The sequence below is a fragment of the Triplophysa rosa genome, linkage group LG12 (assembly GCF_024868665.1).
Source record: "Triplophysa rosa linkage group LG12, Trosa_1v2, whole genome shotgun sequence".
Taxonomy (NCBI): Eukaryota; Metazoa; Chordata; class Actinopteri; order Cypriniformes; family Nemacheilidae; genus Triplophysa; species Triplophysa rosa.
Window position 1 is genome coordinate 1,244,971 of NC_079901.1, and position 19,783 is coordinate 1,264,753.

At 49.8% G+C, this 19,783-nt stretch overlaps 1 long non-coding RNA gene across 1 annotated transcript; it reads right to left on the reverse strand.

Moving 5' to 3' along the window:
• Positions 1 to 7,206: 7,206 nt before the first annotated feature.
• On the reverse strand, positions 7,207 to 9,011 carry LOC130562746 (uncharacterized). Its single transcript, XR_008964011.1, has 5 exons — positions 8,329 to 9,011; positions 8,096 to 8,164; positions 7,677 to 7,728; positions 7,403 to 7,471; positions 7,207 to 7,300 (listed from the first exon to the last, which is right to left on the reverse strand). It is a non-coding gene; the product is annotated as an uncharacterized LOC130562746 (long non-coding RNA).
• Positions 9,012 to 19,783: the final 10,772 nt, after the last annotated feature.

A 19,783-nucleotide genomic window follows, 5' to 3' on the forward strand; every position in this document is an offset into this window, starting at 1 on the left:
ACAGCATTGATGTTTCAATAATCCGTGGCAAAAGAGGACATTAAAACATCTGAAATCCAAAAATGTTTTCATGTCTCCAAGTTGTCTCCAAGTTGAGTTTTTGTGTTATGCTTTATTTTTTCCACTAGAGGTCCCTTCTGGGTTCTCTCTTTTCTTTTCTGATGCCTGTAATTAGTGAGATTACCCTCACATGTGTCTTGCATGTGTTTGCCCATTCAAAGGAGAGGTTGTTCGAATGGTTTTACTAGATGTGAAATAAGTCTCTGGTGTCCCCAGAGTGTGTATGTGAAGTTTTAACTCAAAATGCCCAGCGGATCATTTATTATAGAATGTTGAAGTTGCCCGTTTTTGAGTGTGTGTAAAAACGCACCGATTTTGCTTATATCTCTTTAAATGTTAATGAGCTTTTCATCCAGTTTCAGGAACTCGTGCTGATGCATAAAGTTACCGGCCAAAAAAAAAAATCAAAAATGTCAGTAATTGTTAGTGGTGTTCAGCCCTATATGTACGAACCGGAGTCTGAGACTGATGGAGAGACACAAGAAGTGACAACCTTAAGAATTGAACAGGACGTTTCCGAATGGTTAGTTGTAATTTTGCAGTTATTGTGAAATGAACGTTCTTCAAGTGATCGATAAGCATTAGCATGGTCCGTCATGATAATGTATAAATCGCTGTGCAGGTGCTCGTGTGGGATTTGCAGTAAAATGACTACAGAGTGAGAGAATAAATGCTGCATGGAGGTCGAGCAGGTATAGTTTAACGTTACTACAGTTATAATACGCTTTCAACGTTGTTCTATCATATACTGTCACACTTACATTACATATTGTTTACGATAAGCCAGACAGCATGAGAGGGCAGCGTCAATAAATACATTTAGACGCTGTACTTCTATTGTTAGCAACATTACCAATATAGCGCGATAACAAGCACATTAAGAGTGGCAATTTTGAATGACTAATCAGCAACAATATGAGGTGTGATACTTAACGTTACTGCTTCTGCTGGATATGAGGACTGGGCACGAAGTGTTGGTATAGCTCCCGGTTTCAGTAGCAACCTCATTGAAAGTCCAGCGTTGTGCTGGCCCTCATTCCTGAAGCAGTCTGGCGTGAAATGATCAGAACGTGAAATACTTTACCGATTCTCAGTGGGACATTGCCTTCATAAATGAAATTTAACCATGCTGTTCTCTGTAACTCAGCTTGCGGGAGTCTATGGAGACAGTTAAGCTGGTCGGTACATCCTAATACAGAACAACTGTAGTTCCCTCCGTGGCGCAGACATTGTTTAGCTCCAGTGATGATCTAACGATGGCGCCTTTTGAACTTCCCACATTGGACTGTGTCTAAGCAAATAGGGCAGATCGTCACCACTGCTGGGCGGGCTTTGCCGTTGAGTGACGACATTAACGGCAGAATTCAAATCTTTGCTTTTACCAGCAGGGTTTTTGAATTACGCAAGTTATTAAAAAAGAAGTGAACACATTTTTAACTGTTTAGACTGCTTGTTTACAGACACGGTGGACACGTATTAATGTTTTAACACATTATAAGAGTGAATTTTGCAAAATATGTGCCCTTTAAGACACTCTGTGTCTCTGGGTCTTTGCTTGGTTATTGTTAATTTTCAGTTGATTCTAACTCGAGCTCTCCTTGATAGATTTACCTGCTTTCTTGACCTCTTTTGTGTTTTGTTGGATTTTTACTTTAGTCTGGATTTTGGGTATTCAGTTTTTTCCTTTTGGGTTTTCCTTTGGTTTTTCCCCGACGTTGTGGATTATACCTGCTTTGAGGAAAAGTATTTTTTTACTTACTTGCACTTGAGTGCTTCTGTCTGTTGGATTCTACATCTCCCTGTGGGTTCAGTGGTAGAACATCTGAGTGCCACGCCTGACAGAATAACCAAGCCATTCATCATGAATCCAGCGGCACATGATCCACTTTCGGAAGTGATCAAGGATGATCTAGCTTTCAGAGAACCGGCAAGCGATCTCAAGACTCTCATAGATCAAGCCATTCAACTGGATAACCACCTGAGTGAGAGGAACCATGCCCGTCTGGCTTTCACTACCCCATCTACCAGTGCTTCTCATGCTGCCAGTTCCCCAAGATCCCCCCGAACCCATGCAGTTGGGGAGGACTCGGCTCTCTCCTTCAGAGTGAGATCATCGCATGAGAGAACGGCACTGTGGTCTATATGGTCATTTTCGCTCAACTTGCCCCAAACTCTTCGGACACAACAGGCAAGGATGGACTGTAACGGGGGTCACACCCACAGGTCCACCATCCAACTCTGGGCTATTCCTTCCTATCAATCTCACCTGGAGAAACCAAAGTCACAGATTACATGCCTTTATTGATTCTGGGGCGGCCGGGAACTTCATGGACATTTCCCTTGCCAAGAGTCTTCAGATCCCCACGGATCCCCTGCCTGCTCCACTTACTGTTACAGCTTTGGATGGCAGACCATTAGCTCCAGGAAAAATTACTTGCCTCTCTTCTCTAATCTCTCCACTGACCAACACCAAGAGAGAATGTGCTTTCACCTTATGCAGTCTCCTGAGCTCCTTGTTATAGTAGGTCACCCCTGGCTTCTCCAGCATAACCCACACTTTGACTAGACCACTGGTGCCGTAGTCGGCTGGGGTCCCATTTGTCAGACCACTTGACCCAGAACCTCTCTGAACCTGTCCTTGAGCCCCAAGAACCGCTAGATCTGTCTCGAGTCCCTTCCCAGTATCACCATCTCAAGACTGTGTTCTGCAAGAGAAGAGCGGCTTCCCTGCCTCCTCACCGCCCCTATGACTGCGCCATTGATTTGCTCCCAGAAAGCTGTGCCCCTAGGGGTCGGATATTCTCTCTATCTCCTCCCGAGCGTATTGCCATGGACAAATACATTAGTGAGTCCCTTGAAGCTGGAATTATCCGCTCATCTACCTTCCCTGCGGGTTTTTCTTCATAGGCAAGAAGGATGGTGGTCTCCGGCCATGTATTGACTATTGAGGACTTAATAAGATCACGGTTCGAAACCGCTATCCCTTACCACTTATGGCCACAGCCTATGAGATCTTGCAAGAGGCCTCCATCTTCACTAAGCTTGATTTGCGTAATGCTTACCACCTCATGCTCATCAAACAAGGAGATGAGTGGAAGACTGCCTTCAACACCCCGACTGGGCACTATGAGTACCTAGTCATGCCCTTTGGCCTCACTAATGCCCCCGCAGTGTTTCAGGCCCTCATTAAGGATGTTCTCAGAGACATGCTCAACCAGTTTGTGTTTGTCTATTTAGACAACATTCTCATCTTCTCGAGTTCCCCTCAAAAGCATGCAATACACGTCAATAAGGTTCTCAGACGTCTGCTTTGACAACCACCTTTATGTAAAACCAGAAAAGTGTGAATTCCATGTGACTGAAGTGCAGTTTTGGGGATTCATTATCCAGCCTGGCCAGGTGTAGATGGACCCATTAAAGGTTCAAGCTATTGTAGACTGGCCCATTCCCTCATCTGTTAAGGATGTACAACGTTTTCTTGGCTTTGCCAATTTTTATCGAAAGTTTGTCCTGAATTTCAGCACTGTGGTGCCTCCTTTGTCTGCTCTTACCAAAGGGAATACAGCCTGCTTTAGTTGGGGACCTGCAGCCGAGTCTGCCTTCAACAAACTCAAGAAACACTTTACCTATGCGCCTGTTTTGATCATCCCTAACCCTGACACACCCTTCATTGGGGAAGTTGACGCCTCAGACATAGGGGTTGGAGCTGTGCTGTCTCAAAGGAGAAATGATGGCAAGCTGCATCCATGTGCTTTCCTTTCACATCGTCTCACGCCCACAGAGAGGAATTATCATGTAAGAGATAGAGAGTTACTGGCACTCGAGGAGTGGGGGCATTGGCTTGATTGTGCCAAATACCCTTTCCAAGTGCTCACAGACCACAAAAACCTGGAGTACATTCAACAGGCCAAGCGACTCAATCCCCGCCAAGCACGGTGGTCCCTATTTTTCAATCATTTTCACTTCACCTTATCCTACAGCCCTGGGTCGAAGAATCTTAAACCAGATACACTGTCCCGTATTTATGTTAAATTTCCTCAAGAGGACTCCATCAAGCCCATTGTTCCCAGCTCCAAGATTATACCATCAGGTTTTTACCATCAAGTGGCATCTGGGGGATACTGTTAGGCAAGCTCAAGCCCAAGAACCCGATCCAGGAGGAGGGCCTACCAACCGTCTGTTTGTCCCCAAAGTTGTCCGCTCCCAGGTACTGCAATGGGGACACTCTTCACGACTCACCTGTCACCCTGGTGCTGGTCACACTCTCGAGTTCATCCAGAGGCGGTTCTGGTGGCCGACCATTAAGGAGGATGTCACAACATTCTTTAATGCGTGCCCCACATGCAATCAAAGCAAGGTCTCTCACCGCTTACCTCAAGGATTACCGCACCCCCTTCCCATACCCCATAGGCCCTGGTCCCACCTCTCCATGGATTTTATCACTGGTCTACCCATGTCTAATGGTAAAACCACTATCATGGTCATTGTGGATAGATTCTCTAAGACCGCCCGGTTTATTCACCTGCCCAAACTGCCCACGGCCAAAGAGACTGCCGAATTAGTTATGGACCATGTCTTTCGAGTCTTTGGCATCCCTCAAGACATCGTTTCAGATCGAGGCCCCAGTTCTCCTCACGGTTTTGGCGGAATTTCTGTCAATCCTTAGGGGCTACTGTAAGTCTATCCTCGGGGTTCCATCCAGAGTCTAATGGACAAACGGAAAGGCTAAACCAAGATCTTGAAACCACCCTCAGATGCATGGCGGCTAACAATCCATCCTCTTGGTCTGATTTTGTCATGTGGGCAAAGTATGCCCACAACAAACTCAAATCCTCTGTTACTGGCATGTCCCTGTTTAAGTGTCAGTTCGGGTATGTTCCTTTTGTCCTCCCCGTATCATCGACGGCCAGCCAGCCTACACAGTCCACCGTATTCTGGAGGCCCGGCGAGTACGTGGTTCTCGGCAGTATCTGGTGGACTGGGAGGGCTATGGGCCTGAGGAGTGCTCCAGTGTTCCGGCCAAGGACATCTTAGACCCAAGCTGGTTAGAGATTTCCACGCTCTCAAGCCGTCTAGGAACGTAGGAGCCATTCCTAGAGGAGGGGGTCCTGTCAGAGTTTTTGTGTTATGCTTTATTTTTGCCACTAGAGGTCCCTTCTGGGTTCTCTCTTTTCTTTGATGCCTGTAATTAGTGAGATTACCCTCACATGTGTCTTGTATGTGTTTGCCCATTTAAGAGACTCTGTGTCTCTAGGCCTTTGCTAGGTTATTGTTCATTTTCAGTTGATTCTGATTTACCTGCTTTTTTTACCTCTTTTGTGTTTTGTTGGATTTTTACTTTAGTCTGGATTTTGGGTATTCCCTTTTTGGTTTTCCTTAGTTTTTTCCTCAACGTTGTGGATTATACCTGCTTCGAGGAAAAGTATTTTTTTACTACTAAAAAACTCTTGCACTTGAGTGCTTCTGTCTGTTGGAGTGTACACCCCCCTGTGGTTCAGTGGTAGAACGTCTGAGTGCAACGCGGGGGCCAGTTGCGAATAGCTGTAATACAATGCCAGCCAATAAAATTGAAGCATTTCTGCTAAAGAATGCTGATGATGTCACAGCCAATCAGAGTTTTTCACATCTTTTTTTATGTTCGCTTGGACGTGTGTTCGAATCATACTGTAAGCCACTCTGAAAGATTGTTTTACAGTAATTTGTGCGTTATTTATGACATTCAAGCAAGCTTTTAAAATGTAGAAATAATGACAATGCATTAGTATTAAAATGAAGTTGTGTTTAATGAAAATGTTGATAAGCATATAGAATATATTAATAAAATGAACATTTTATTTATCAACTGTTTAACACCACTAAACACCAATCAACATTACTTTGTAACAATAAACAGAAAGTTTTTTGTTATCGTTTGTCACCATGTTATTATCCTTTAGTATTTTTTTGTAAAATTTACTTAATGACTAAATGTAAATAACTTATTAAACATAGGTAAAATAATAAGGTAAATGGCATCAAATGTGCATACATTTATGAATAGTATTTGTATCTAAACTCTAATTACAATACATGTTTAATAGCACTACAAAGGTAGAAACAATTGTACAATGAAATGTATGTAATTAATACATTTATAATTCAAATATATGTTACGTCAGGTTTTATATATTTGCTATTTATTTATAAATATAAAAAACAGAGTACAAGATAAATCAGTGTTTCTTAGTAGTTTTATTGTTTTCTCAACACTTTAACTGACAGAACAAACACAAGCAAAATATATTTACATGAGAAAATTTCTCATTTACTTTTTTCTGAAACCCATCTCTGTCTTTCCATGTTGTAAAATTGAGACTTCTGAAACTCTTTCCATGTCATCTCCTTCTCCATACCCTGCTTTCTGTAAATGGAAAAGACATTAGGCAGATCAGAGACTGTCTATCAGCTCAGGCTGAGGTAAACGCCACAGTGACACGGTCTTCATGGGGTTGCTCACAGGAGGAGAGCCTGGCCACAGACCCATGGACTCCAGCTCTGTCTTCATCCAGATCCTCTGTTGATGGGAACACTTCCACTGATGTATGTCATGATCGTATCCAGGAAGCTGTGGAGCAAGAGCTCTGGGCCTAGGTGTGATTGAAAATGAGAAGAAACAAATAAAGTATAGCCACCGATATTAAATATGGTAATTGTATACACAAAATACTCTCTTACTTTGCGCTGTCTATCGCAAAGGTGGTGGGCTGCACACTGAAGAAGCAGGAGCAGAGGAACATGGTTCTGAAAGCACAAAAACAATAATTAAAGCTGTTCTTAACAAAGTAAAACAAAACAAACAAATAAACTACAAACTTACCATGCGATGCCTCAGCTTTGTGTGGGACGCTATAGGATGAGGTCTCTGAAGTGTATAAAATTAATATAAAAAAAAAGAATTTAGAAATGATTCAACGCATATATATGTAGTGCAAAACATTCTTACCATCTTTGTTACATTACTCAAAAGAAAGTGTCCTGCACGCTCGAGAGATACTGCTCTCTGCTGAAGAGACGCATTGTAAAAGAGATGATTGAATTATCATTTTAAAAACATGCATTTATAATCTGTGTATCCATAAACTTGACATTAAAAACACATCTGTGGCTGAAACAGTTTTCTTTGTTTGTGTAGAAGCCGGTGGTTCCTGCGCAAGAAACATCAGCTCTTTGGGAAGGGGCACAGGCGTTTTCAGAGCTGGTGCTTTAAAAAGGAAGACAAAAAAAAAACAAAGAAACCAAAATATTACCAAGTTATATGGAAGACAATTATTTGATCAGAGAGGCGGAAATGCAATGTCTTTACCATCCACAGGAGACAGATGCAGTTCCTTTATAGTGCCAGTCAGTGGTTTTGAAAGAACAGTAGATGGTTCTGCAAGACATAACATCTTAAGACTCTTAAGAGATCTGCTTACTCAAATAGAATGAATGAAAAGGATGCATTATGCCTTCTCAAAGAATGTCACAAACATTACAAACTAAACAGGGAACGTAAAACATTTAAATGCAAGAACATGCACGTCGTCTTGTATTAATAAACAGAAATATGTATGTTTACAATAAAAGTGAGCACTTACCCAGAATGGGGATTTATCAGTTCATCGTGGTGGGGGAATCAATTCATAGCCCCTAGAACAGTTAGTATCATGCCAACAGCACAAAGATTTGTTAGTGACACACAGCCAACACACTGGCACATTAAGACAAAAATAATTCATATTGAGTTTTGGACAACATTTCATATCATAATTCATCAATACAACAGTGCTGAATCTAAAATGTTTAAAAAACTGTTGCTGTTTCCATGGAGTGTATCACTTCAGCAGCTGAGGACACTGATGAAGATTGTGCTAAATTGTGCAAAAAGTTAAAAAAAAATGGTGCAAAAAGTAAAAAAATGTGCAAAATTGTGCAAAAAGCTAAAAAAAGCAACATTTATTAAATATATCAACTAATTTAATACAAGGTGTGACTTAAGAAAAAAAAAAACACTTACATTGCACCAGTAGCTTAGAGGGAGTGATGTTCAGCATTGCACTCTCCAGCTCAGCATCTTCATCCATCTCTGTATGGTTGACAAAGAAGAGTTAAAGGTTGCTTTTATGCTGCACTTGGATTTTTTTTTTTCTAATGTAACTGTGCTATACAAAGAATAAGGTACATATACTTATTGACATAATTGTAAAGATTCTCTTCTGAAGGGCAAATGAGGGAAAATAAACAACTGACCTGTGGGCTCAGATGTGGCACTTGAGTCAGGCACACGTGGACGGGCACACTGCTGCTGCTGCTTCAACAGGTATTGTTGCAGTTTATACATCCGTGTCCCTCGGACACATTTTGCCCCCATTATAAAGGAAGTGTAACCATCAGCTCTGCTGTCCCAAATCTCCCTCCGTGTACTCTTGGCATGAGCGCTGAAACTCTAAAATCGTCCTCCGATGAGGCCACTGGTGCAGCTGGAGTTTTAGACACATAGCTTAAAAGAGACTGGATTTCCTCAAAGCTGTCGGCGTACTTCACAAAAGAGACCAGGCTGCTCTTGCTGTGCCCCTCAGTCATCGTAACTCCTGCAGCCTCTTTCTGCTGAAGGTTCTTTATCGGGTAGATGGTGTACCCCACATAATTTTCAAGGAGCCACCGGAAGGACTTCCCCTTGTATTTTCCAAACTGCTGGATGTACTCTCCAAAAACTTCTTTTGGTCTGATGCATCACCTCCTGTTTGACGGACCACATTCAGAGCATTTTGTCTGACAAGCTCCTCCTTAATTGGTGCCGACTTGTCCTGCAAAGATGGGTTGTTTTTTATCGCCCTGGCCTGGTCAGTTGGATCCTGCAGAAGATATCCCAGCGGTCCCTTACGGAACGTGACCTTAACCCTTCCAGGGGAAAAAATGACCTTTTTCTGCATGATGACCTGTGAGACATGAAGGGCAGTTTTTAAAATTTAAAGATTCACATTTGCATTCTTAAGTTTAACTGTAAAAGATGACAATCACATGGGTTTTCATATATGCAGTACAAATAGTGTTGTGAACTTTTGTGTTGCAATAAGCATACCAATATTTTACATTTCAGAAAAAACTCTATTCATTCATTCATTAGTAAACATTAAACATTTACAACCAATGATGTCCCTTACGAAAATTAACCATGGTTTTATTGCAGTTGAAACAAAAAAATGTTTACTGTAGTAAAACCATGGTTACCACAGAATAATCATGGTTTTAATAAACATAGTGAAACCATTGATACTGTAGTAAAACCGTGGTTTTGCCAATAGTTATAAATACACAAAGAAAATAAGGTTGCTACCCTTTCACAAAAATATTTTAAAAAATGCTTAAGGGTTATAATAAGGAAAACGTCTTGGTTATTGATGTAACCTCAGTTCCCTTTCTGTCGGTCTCTCGACGTTGTGTCTAACCGACAGATGGGGTTCGTCCCTGAGAACCAATCGTTTCCGACTGCTTAGAAAAGGCCAATGAAAATTGGCAAATGAAATTTGCATGCCGGACTCCGCCCCGGACATCCGGGTATAAAAGGGAGACGGCGTGCATCATTCATTCACCTTTTGTTCTTCGGAGCCTTCGGTTATGAAGATCTTCTCTTGCTGCTTTGCAAAATTCTCTACATTGCCGGTTCTACGACGTGGTGCAGCGGACAGTCCCTTCCTGCAGCGACTTCCCCTGGGCGTCTCGGCGGTTCCAGAGGTGTTCGAGCCTGCAGACGGTGACTCACCGTCTGCGTTCAAAAAAGAGTTAAATTTCTCTAGCGTGGCATGTCCCGCTGTTCTCTTGGGTGCGGTGTCCTCATCGAGGATGGGGACAAACACGATGTCTGTGTCAGGTGTTTGGGGGTCCAACACGCTGAGACAGCCTTCGTGGACTCATCTTGCCCGCACTGCGGGCAGATGGTCATAGAGACGTTGCGGTCACGGGTGGCTGTTTTCTCCCGAGAATCAGCCACCACCTCGCATGCTTCCCGGGCTGTGACGAGGATGGCTAAGGCCATTCCGTCCGCCAAGGCGAGCGGCGAGCGGCGAGGGTGATATGGGGATTTCTGCGAGCGCTTATCCGTCAGCCAAGTGCTCGCGGACCGCTCGCACCCCGTCTCGCTCGCCTCATTGTTCCCTAGCTGGCGGTGCCACACCGTCAGCGTCCTCCTTCAAGCAGTCGGACACGATGCGTGATGAGGATGAGATGTCCATCGCAGCATCGGAGAGCGAATTGCTGGCATCCGATCCCGACGACTCTCTGCAGCTCCCCCCTAGGGGGGGACGAGCTCTGGAGGAGGCGGATGTCGAGATGTCGGCCATGCTTTCCCGGGCCGCCGTGTGCATTGGGTTAGAGTGTACTCCGGTGCCTCTCCCCCAGCGCTCACGGTTGAATACGTGGTTCTTGGGCTCTGAGCGCGACTCCAAGCCGCGCTCAAGCCCGGTTCCATTTTTCCCAGAAGTGCATGAGGAACTGGCGAAGACGTGGAACGCCCCCTTTTCGGCAATCTACACGTGAAAACGGTTCCGTCGCTCTCTCTCTTCCCTCGATGGTGGGGCGGCTAGGGGTTACGTCGACGTGCCCCAGGTGGAACGTGCAGTCGCGGTGCACCTGTGCCCGCAGGCGGCGTCCACCTGGAGAGGTCGACCGAAGCTCCCGTCCAAAGCGTGTAGGACTTCGGCATCGCTGGTGTCGAAGGCCTACACTGCCGCGGGCCAAGCTGCCTCCTCTCTCCACGCCATGGCCATCCTGCAGGTCCATCAGGCCAAGGCGTTGAAAGAGATCCACGAGGGTAAGACCGACCCGGGGTTAATGCAACCGACCTCGCTCTAAGGGTGGGTCGGGCGATGTCCACCATGGTGGTCCAGGAGAGGCATCTCTGGCTCAACCTTGCGCAGATGAGCGACGCCGAGAAAGTCTGCTTTCTCGACGCGCCCATTGAGCAGGGTGGGCTGTTTGGTGACACTGTCGAGGACTTCGCTCAGCAGTTCTCGACGGTGAAGAAGCAGATGGAGGCGATTAGCCATATTATTCCCCGCCGAGACTCGGCCGCCCGTAGGCCTTCGAGTTCCCGTGCGGCCTCTGCTTCCCAGCAGCCCCGGCCCCCTTCGAAGCCAGCTCCGGTTCCAGCACTCCCTACCCAGGCGGCATCCCGGAAAGGGCGGCGAAAGGGAGACCACCACCCCGTCAACAACCTTCGAGGAAGAAGCGTTCCTGACGGGAAGACCCCAGGGAGGTTAACACCATCGGGCCCGTATCCAGCCATGACATCGCTGGACGGTCGATCCGGAACGGTTCCTGCCCCGTTCCCACGGGGGCCTAGCGCCCACTTTTTCACAAAAAGAGTTTCCTATCTCCCTGGGTGTTCTTCACAGCCGCTCTCACCCTCTGTCAGACGGTGTTCGGCCACTCGACGTTGCGTCTTGGCGAGGCGCAACATCGAATGTATTTTGCAGCCCTCAGCACTCTCAAATCGACGGTGCGGGGACCTGCATCGCCAGGCAGGCAAACCAGCAGAGCCAGTCTTCTTCCCGGGGGCTCCCCGGCGAGAGACCCGCACTGCCAGCCATCGAACCACCCCCCGGGGGGTCGATGAAGCAGATCGTTCCCTTAGTCCCCCTGTCACGGTCCCTGGGAGCTTGGCTCGAGCTTCCCACACCGTCACGGTGGCTAAGAAGGACGATCCGTCTCGGCTACGCGATCCAGTTCGCCAGAAACCCGCCCAAGTTTCGGGGCATCCTCGTCACCTCGGTCAGAGGCCGGGATGCTCCCGTACTACGGAGCGAGGTCGCCACCCTTCTGGCGAAGGGTGCGATCGAGTCCGTCCCCTTAGCCGAGATGTCCAAGGGGTTTTACAGCCCTTACTTCATCGTCCCCAAAAAAGGCGGGGGGGTGCGCCCCATCCTAGATCTGCGTACCCTGAACAGACACCTGCACAAGCTGCCGTTCAGGATGCTCACGCAGAAGCGCATCCTGGCATCCGTCAGATGTCAGGATTGGTTCATGGCAATCGACCTGAAGGACGCTTACTTTCATGTCTCGATTCTCCCTCGTCATCGCCCGTTCCTACGGTTCGCTTTCGAGGGTCGGGCATATCAGTACAGAGTCCTCCCCTTCGGTCTGTCTCTGTCTCCACGAGTCTTTACGAAGATCGTGGAGGCCGCCCTCTCTCCCCTCAGGGGGAGAGGTGTGCGGGTACTCAACTATCTCGACGACTGGCTTATCTTGGCTCACTCGCGAGATCTGTTGTGTGCACACAGGGACCTGGTGCTCCGGCACCTAGATCGATTGGGACTACAGGTCAACCGAGAGAAGAGCATGCTCTCCCCTGTGCAGAGCATCCTCTATCTTGGTATGGAACTCAACTCTGTCACCATGACAGCGCGACTGTCCGCAGTACGCGCCCAGTCGGTGTTGAACTGCCTGGATCATTTCACGCAGTCGGCGGTTCCCCTGAAACTATTTCAGAGGCTCCTGGGACACATGGCATCCTCGGCGGCGGTGATACCCCTCGGGTTGATGCACATGAGGCCGCTCCAACACTGGCTCCAGAGTCGAGTTCCCTGGAGAGCGTGGCACACCGGCAGCAGGCAGATGGTGATTACGCCTCGCTGCCGACGCACCCTAACCCCGTGGTCTTCCATGGCCTTCCTTCGGGCAGGGGTACCCCTAGGGCAGGTTACGAGGCATGTCGTGGTGACAACAGACGCCTCCCTGCAGGGTTGGGGTGCAGTGTGCAACGGGCACGCAGTGTCGGGGCTTTGGACGGGCCCCCGCCTGCGCTGGCATATCAACTGCCTAGAGTTGTGGGCTGTGCTACTTGCACTGAAGAGGCTGCAGCCTCTCGTGCAGGGCAAGCACGTGCTGGTCCGGTTGGACAGCACTACTGCAGTAGCGTATATCAATCGTCAGGGTGGCGTTCGCTCACTGCAGTTAACACGACTTGCCCGACGCCTCCTCCGGTGGAGTCAGCAGGTGACCCGCTCCCTGCGTGCCACGTATATCCCAGGCGACCTGAACCAGACAGCCGACGCGCTCTCTCGTCAGTCTACGCCTCGCGGAGAGTGGCGACTCCACCCCCGCGCAGTCCAGCTCATTTGGGTGCAGTTCGGGCAGGCCCAGGTGGACCTGTTTGCCTCCCTCGAAACCACCCATTGCCCGCTTTGGTACTCTCTGACCGAGGGACCCCTCGGCACGGATGCCCTAGCGCACAGCTGGCCGCGGGACAAGCGGAAGTACGCCTTCCCCCCAGTGAGCCTCATTGCACAGACCCTGTGCAAGGTCAGGGAAGAGGAGCATCAAGTGTACTAGTTGCGCCATACTGGCCCAACCGGACTTGGTTCTCGGAGCTAATGCTCTTGACGACAGCTCCCCCCTGGCCGATTCCCCTGACGAAGGACCTGCTTTCCCAGGGGAAGGGCACGTTATGGCATCCCAGGCCAGACCTCTGGAACCTCCATGTCTGGCCCCTGGACGGGACGAGGAGATCCTGAGTGGTCTGCCTCCGGCGGTGGTAGCTACCATTTCTCAGGCTAGGGCACCTGCCACTAGGCGACTGTACGCCTACAAGTGGCGCCTCTTCTCGACCTGGTGTGCTTCTCGAGGAGAAGACCCACGGAGTTGTGCGATCGGGTCCGTGCTGTCCTTCCTACAAGAGAGACTCGAGACTAACCTCTCCCCCTCCACACTGAAAGTGTATGTAGCCGCCATTGCTGCTCATCACAACTCAGTTGCTGGAAAGTCTCTAGGGCAGCACGACCTGGTCATTAGATTCCTAAGGGGTGCGAGGAGGCGTAACCCGCCTCGTCCGCACTCCATACCCTCTTGGGACCTGGATGTAGCCCTGTCAGGTCTCACCAGGCCCCCTTTCGAGCCCCTAGGGGATGCCTCTCTTCCTCATCTTACGATGAAGACGGTTCTCCTTTTGGCGCTCGCCTCCATCAAGAGGGTAGGGGATCTACATGCTTTCTCCGTGTCCCCTGACTGCCTAGAATTCGGACCCAGGGATTCTCACGTTATCCTGAGACCTCGGCCCGGCTACGTGCCCAAGGTTCCCACCGCTCCCTTTCGGGACCAGGTGGTGAACTTACAGGCGCTCCCCACTGGGGAGGAAGACCCAACCCCGTCCGTGTTGTGTCCAGTACGCGCGCTGCGCCTCTACTTAGACCACACACAGAGTTTCAGGAGCTCGGATCAGCTCTTTGTCTGTTTCGGAGGTCAGCAACAGGGGAGAGCTGTCTCCAAGCAGAGGTTGGCCCACTGGATTGTGGACGCTGTCAAGGCAGCTTACCAATCCCTAAATATCCCGTGCCCCCTAGGAGTGAGGGCCCACTCCACCCGGGGTGTTGCCTCCTCTTGGGCCTTGGCACGGGGGGCCTCTCTCGCAGACATTTGCAGAGCTGCGGGTTGGGCTACACCCAACACCTTCGCGAGGTTTTACAACCTCCGCGTAGAGCCGGTGTCAGCCCGCGTCCTGCATGGCCACATGTAGGACCGGCAACTGGTAGGGTGTACGCCTGTTCGGTTCTTTTCCCCTTCTCTCGAGTGGGTCAGTATACCGATTAGCCTCCATTCTTTCCCCACTGGGCGAAGAACAGGCACTCTATCCATCACTAAGCAAGCACCCCCTGGGGCGGGCTGTGCAGAGCAGCCCTGCCCCTTAGGCCGGGGTTCATCTGAGTTATTCGCTGCATAGCTCTAACCGGACCTAGTGCTACCAGACGTTGCAACTCCCCAGTAGGGCGGTTCCGTCTGATGTATCCTCAAGCTGGTTTCCACCTTGGTAACCCATGACCTCCCCGGGTGGACCACCTAGGGAAGGTCATGGGTTACCAAGGTGGGAACCAATCATGAGGATACATCAGACGGAACCGTCCTGCTGGGGGGTTACAACGTCTGGTAGCACTAGGTCCGGTTAGAGCTATGTTGTGGATAACTCAGTTGGTATCCGGCCTAAGGGGCAGCACTGCTCTGCCCAGCCCGCCCGCAGGAGGTGCTTGCTTATTGATGGATGGAGTGCCTGTTCTTCACCCAGTGGGGGAAGAAGGGAGGCTAGTTTAGTACGCTGATCCCCTTAGGAGAAAGGGGGGAAGGTACTGTCATAGGCGTACACCCTACCGGCCGCCAGTCTTGCCTGATGCCTGCAAGACTTGAGCTGATATGATTTTACGCGGAGGCTGTAGGACCTCGCGAAGGTGAAGGGTGTAGCCCAACCCGCAGCTCTGCAGATGTCTGCCAGAGAGGCGCCTCGAGCCAGTGCCCACGAGGAGGCTGCACTCCGTGTGGAGAGAGCTCTCACCCAGTGGGCGCGGGGGCGATCTTAGGACAGGTACGCCGTAGTGACGGCGTCCATGATCCATTGCACCAATCTTTGTTTGAGACAGCCCTCCCTGCTCATCTCCAAAACAGACAAAGAGCTGCTCAGAGCTCCTGTGGCTCTGCGTGCGGTGCAAGCAGAGGCGCAATGCGCGGCCTGGACACAACACGGATGGGGTTGGGTCTTCCTCCCCGGTGGGGAGCGCCTGTAAGTTCACCACCTGGTGTAGGGGGAGTGGTGGGAACTTTGGGTACGTAGCCGGGCCGGGGTCTCAGGATAGCGTGAGAATCACTGGGCCCGAGGTTTAGACAATCTGTGGACACGGAGAATGCTTTTAGGTCCGCTACCCTCTTGAGCGCCCTCCGAAGAGCCGTCTTCATCATGAGGTGAGAAAGAGTGGCATCTCCGAGGGGCTCCAGGACCGCATCAAGGTCGCAAGAGGGTACGGAGCGCGGGTGAGGCAGTGCCTTCCCGCACCCCTTAGGAACCAATTGATCGGGTTGTGCTGTCCTAGAGACTTACCAGCAACTAGGTCGTGATGAGCGGCAATAGCGGCTACATACACGTTCAGTGTGGAAGGGGAGAGATTACTCTCGAGTCTCTGGAAGGACAGCACATTCCCAATCGAGCAACTCCGCGGGTCTTCTCTTCGAGAAGAGCACCAGGATGAGAAGAGGCACCACTTACAGGCGTATAGCCGCCTAGTGGCCAGGGCCCTAGCCTGAGTGATGGTCTTAACCGCCGCAGGGGGTAGGCCACTCAGGATCTCCTCATCTTGTCCAGGGGCCAGACATGGAGGTTCCAGAGGTCTGGCCTGGGATGCCATAATGTGTGTTTCCCCTGGGAAACCAGGTCCGTCGTCAGGGGAATCGGCCGGGGGGGAGCTGTCGTCAAGAGCATTAGCTCCGAGAACCAAGTCCGGTTGGGCCAGTATGGCGCAACTAGTACACTTGATGCTCCTCTTCCCTGACCTTGCACAGAGTCTGTGCAATGAGGCTCACTGGGGAAGGCGTACTTCCGCTTGTCCCACGGCCAGCTGTGCACTAGAGCATCTGTGCCGAGGGGGGCCTCGGAAGGGAGTACCCTAGCGGGCAATGGGTGGTGTCCAGGGAGGCGAACAGGTCTACCTGAGCCTGCCCAAACTGTTCCCAATGAGCTGGACTGCGCGGGGGTGGAGTCGCCACTCTCCGCGAGGCATCAACTGACGAGAGAGCGCATCGGCTGTCTGGGTCAGGTCGCCTGGGATATGTGTGGCTTACAGGGATCTGCTCACATGTGGACTCCACAGGAGGAGGCGTTGGGCGAGTCGTGTTAGCTGCCGTGATCGAACGCCACCCTTGCGGTTGATATACGCTATGGCAGTTGTGCTGTCCGACCGGACCAGCACGTGCTTGTCCTGCACGAGAGGTTGTTTGCCCCTTCAGTGCAAGTAGCACATCCAACAACTCTAGGCAGTTGATATGCCCCCATCCGTAGAAAGGTCATTGAAGACCAGGGGTTGGGGTGCGTCGGCAGAGAGGCATAATCACCATCCGCCTGCTGCCGGTGTGCCACGCTCTCCAGGGAACTCGACTCTGTAGCCAGTGTTGGAGCAGTCTCATGTGCATCAACCCGAGGGGTATCACCACCGCCGAGGATGCCATGTACCCAGGAGCCTCCTCCCGCTGACTGCTTGAAATATTCCAGGCAGTTCAACACTGACTGAGCGCTTTCTGTAGTCAGTCGCGCTGTAATGGAGACAGAGTTAAGTTCCATACCAAAAAAGAGGATGCTCTGCACAGGGGAGAGCTTGCTCTTTTCTCGGTTGACCTGTGGTCCCAATCGATCTAGGTGCCGAAGCACTAGGTCCCTGTGTGTACATAACAGATCTCGCGAGTGTATCAAATGAGCCAGTCGTCGAGATAGTTTAGTACCCACACACCGCTCTCCCTGAGGGGAGTGAGGGCGGCTTCCACGATCTTCGTGAAGACTCGTGGGGACAGGAACAGACCGAAAGGGAGGACTCTGTACTAATATGCCTGACCCTCGAAAGCAAACCGTAGGAACGGGCGATGACGAGGGAGAATCGAGACATCAGAGTAAGCGTCCTTCAGGTCAATTGCCATGAATCCATCTTGACATCTGATAGATGCTAGGACGTGCTTCTGCGTGAGCATCCTGAATGGCAGCTTGAGTAGGTGCCTGTTCAGGGTACGCAGATCTAGCGACCCCCGCTTTTTTGGGGACGATGAAGTAGGGGCTGTAAAACCCGTTGAACATCTCGGCTAGAGGGACGAGCATGATCGCTTCCTCTCCAGAGGGGTGGCAACCTCGGCCCGAAGCACGGGAGCATCCTTGCCTCTGACTGAGGTTGAGAGGATGCCCCGAAGGGCCAGGTCCCGCGCGGTCACCTTGGTCGCCCGTAGAGCGAGGTTGGTGATGGCGCGGAGTTCCTGCATAAGCGCTGGGTCGGTCTTACCCTCGTGGAGCTCTCTTAGCGCATTGGCCTGATGGACCTGCAGGATGGCCATAGCGTGGAGAGAGGGGACAGCTTGGCCCGCAGCAGAGTAAGCTCTCGACACCTCAGATGCCGAAAAGTCTACGTGCTTTGGACAGGAGTCTAGGTCGAGCCCCTGGGGCGGCCCGGGAAAGCATGGCTGACATTTCGACATCCGCTTCTTCCTGATCTCGACCCCCAGAGGGAGGGAGCTTCAAGGAATCGTCGGAGTCTGATGCCAGTAAGTCACCCTCCGATGCTGCAAAAGACACCTCATCATCATGTACCGTGTCCGATACGTGATTGAGGAATAAGACGGCGGACCGTCTTATGGGGAACGGTCAGACGAGCAAGGCGAGGTGCAAACGGTCCGCGAGCCAGTGGCTGACGGATTAGCGCTCACAGAATCCTCATATCACCCTCGCTGCTCGCCGTAGCGGGCGGCAGGGCCGTAGTCCTGCCGTCACGGAACGGGAAACAGACAAGGTGGTGGCTGAGTCCCGTGGGAACACAGCCACCCGTGACGCAACGTCTGAATCGTCAGCCGCCCGCAGTGCGGGCAGGACGTATCCACAACATCTGCCCCAGCGTACTGGAAGCAGACATCGTGTCCGTCCCCCTCCTCGATGAGTGTGTTGCACCCAAGAGAACAGCGGGACATGCCACGCTGGAGAAATTTGCTCTTTTAGAGAAAAAAACTCGAACACTTCTGGAACCGCCGAGACGCCCAGGGGAAGTCACTGCAGGAAGGGACAGTCCGCTGCACCACGTCGTAGAGCCGGCAGTCTTGGAGCGAAGTCTGTTGATCACGAGCGAAGGCTCCAAAGAACAAAAGGTGAATGAATGAGGCACGCCGTCTCCCTTTTATGCCCGGATATCCGGGGGCGGAGTCCGGCATGCAAATTTCATTTGCCAATTTTTATTGGCCTTTTCTAAGAAGTCGGAAGTGATTGGTTCTCAAGGACGAACCCCATCTGTCGGTTCGACACAACGTCCAGAGACCGACAGAAAGGGAACCAAGGTTAAGTTTTTTTAATCTTTTAATGATCTTGAAAGAGTCATTCATGTTTTTATTTCGACTCGTCTTGACTACAGTAATAGCCTGTATGTAGGTATAAATCAGGCTGACCTCAAACGTTTGCAGATTGTGCAAAATGCTGCTGCTCGCTTGTTAACTACGACGCGAAAGCATGAACATATTTCTCCAGTATTGGCATCTCTCCATTGGCTACCTGTTGGTTTTAGAATTGATTTTAAGCTATTGGTTTTAGTTTATAAATCGTTAAATGGATTTGCTCCAAAGTATCTCTCTGATTGAATTATTCTGCATAACCCAGTGAGAGCACTTAGATCTGCTGACCAATTACTTTTGGTTGTACCTCGAACAAGGCTAAAAAGCAGGGGTGACCGGGCCTTTGCTGTCACAGCTCCAAAACTTTGGAACACTTTACCTCTATATATCAGGCAGGCCCAATCACGTACTGTTTTTAAATCCAGTCTCAAAACTTACTTTTATACCTTGGCTTTTAAATCATTATGAGAACTGTCTTTTGTACTTGTTCGACGTTTACGTCTGTACGTTATGTGTTATCTGTTTTTATTTTCATCATGCTTGTACAGCACTTTGGAAAACAATTGCTGTTTTATAAAAGTGCTTTATGAATAAGATTTGATTTGGCTGAAAATGTACACATGACCAGTCACAGCGTTTGGCCAGAACGTTTTGATTGGGCGAACGTTTTTTGGTCCTACGCCTTTCACAGACGAAATATAATTATAAAAATAGTATTTGACCACTATACTTCTTGATTGCTATCAGGATGTAAAGACACTTCCAACCAACATGACAAAAAATGTTTCTGGACAGGATCACCCACCAACAGGATCAACACATT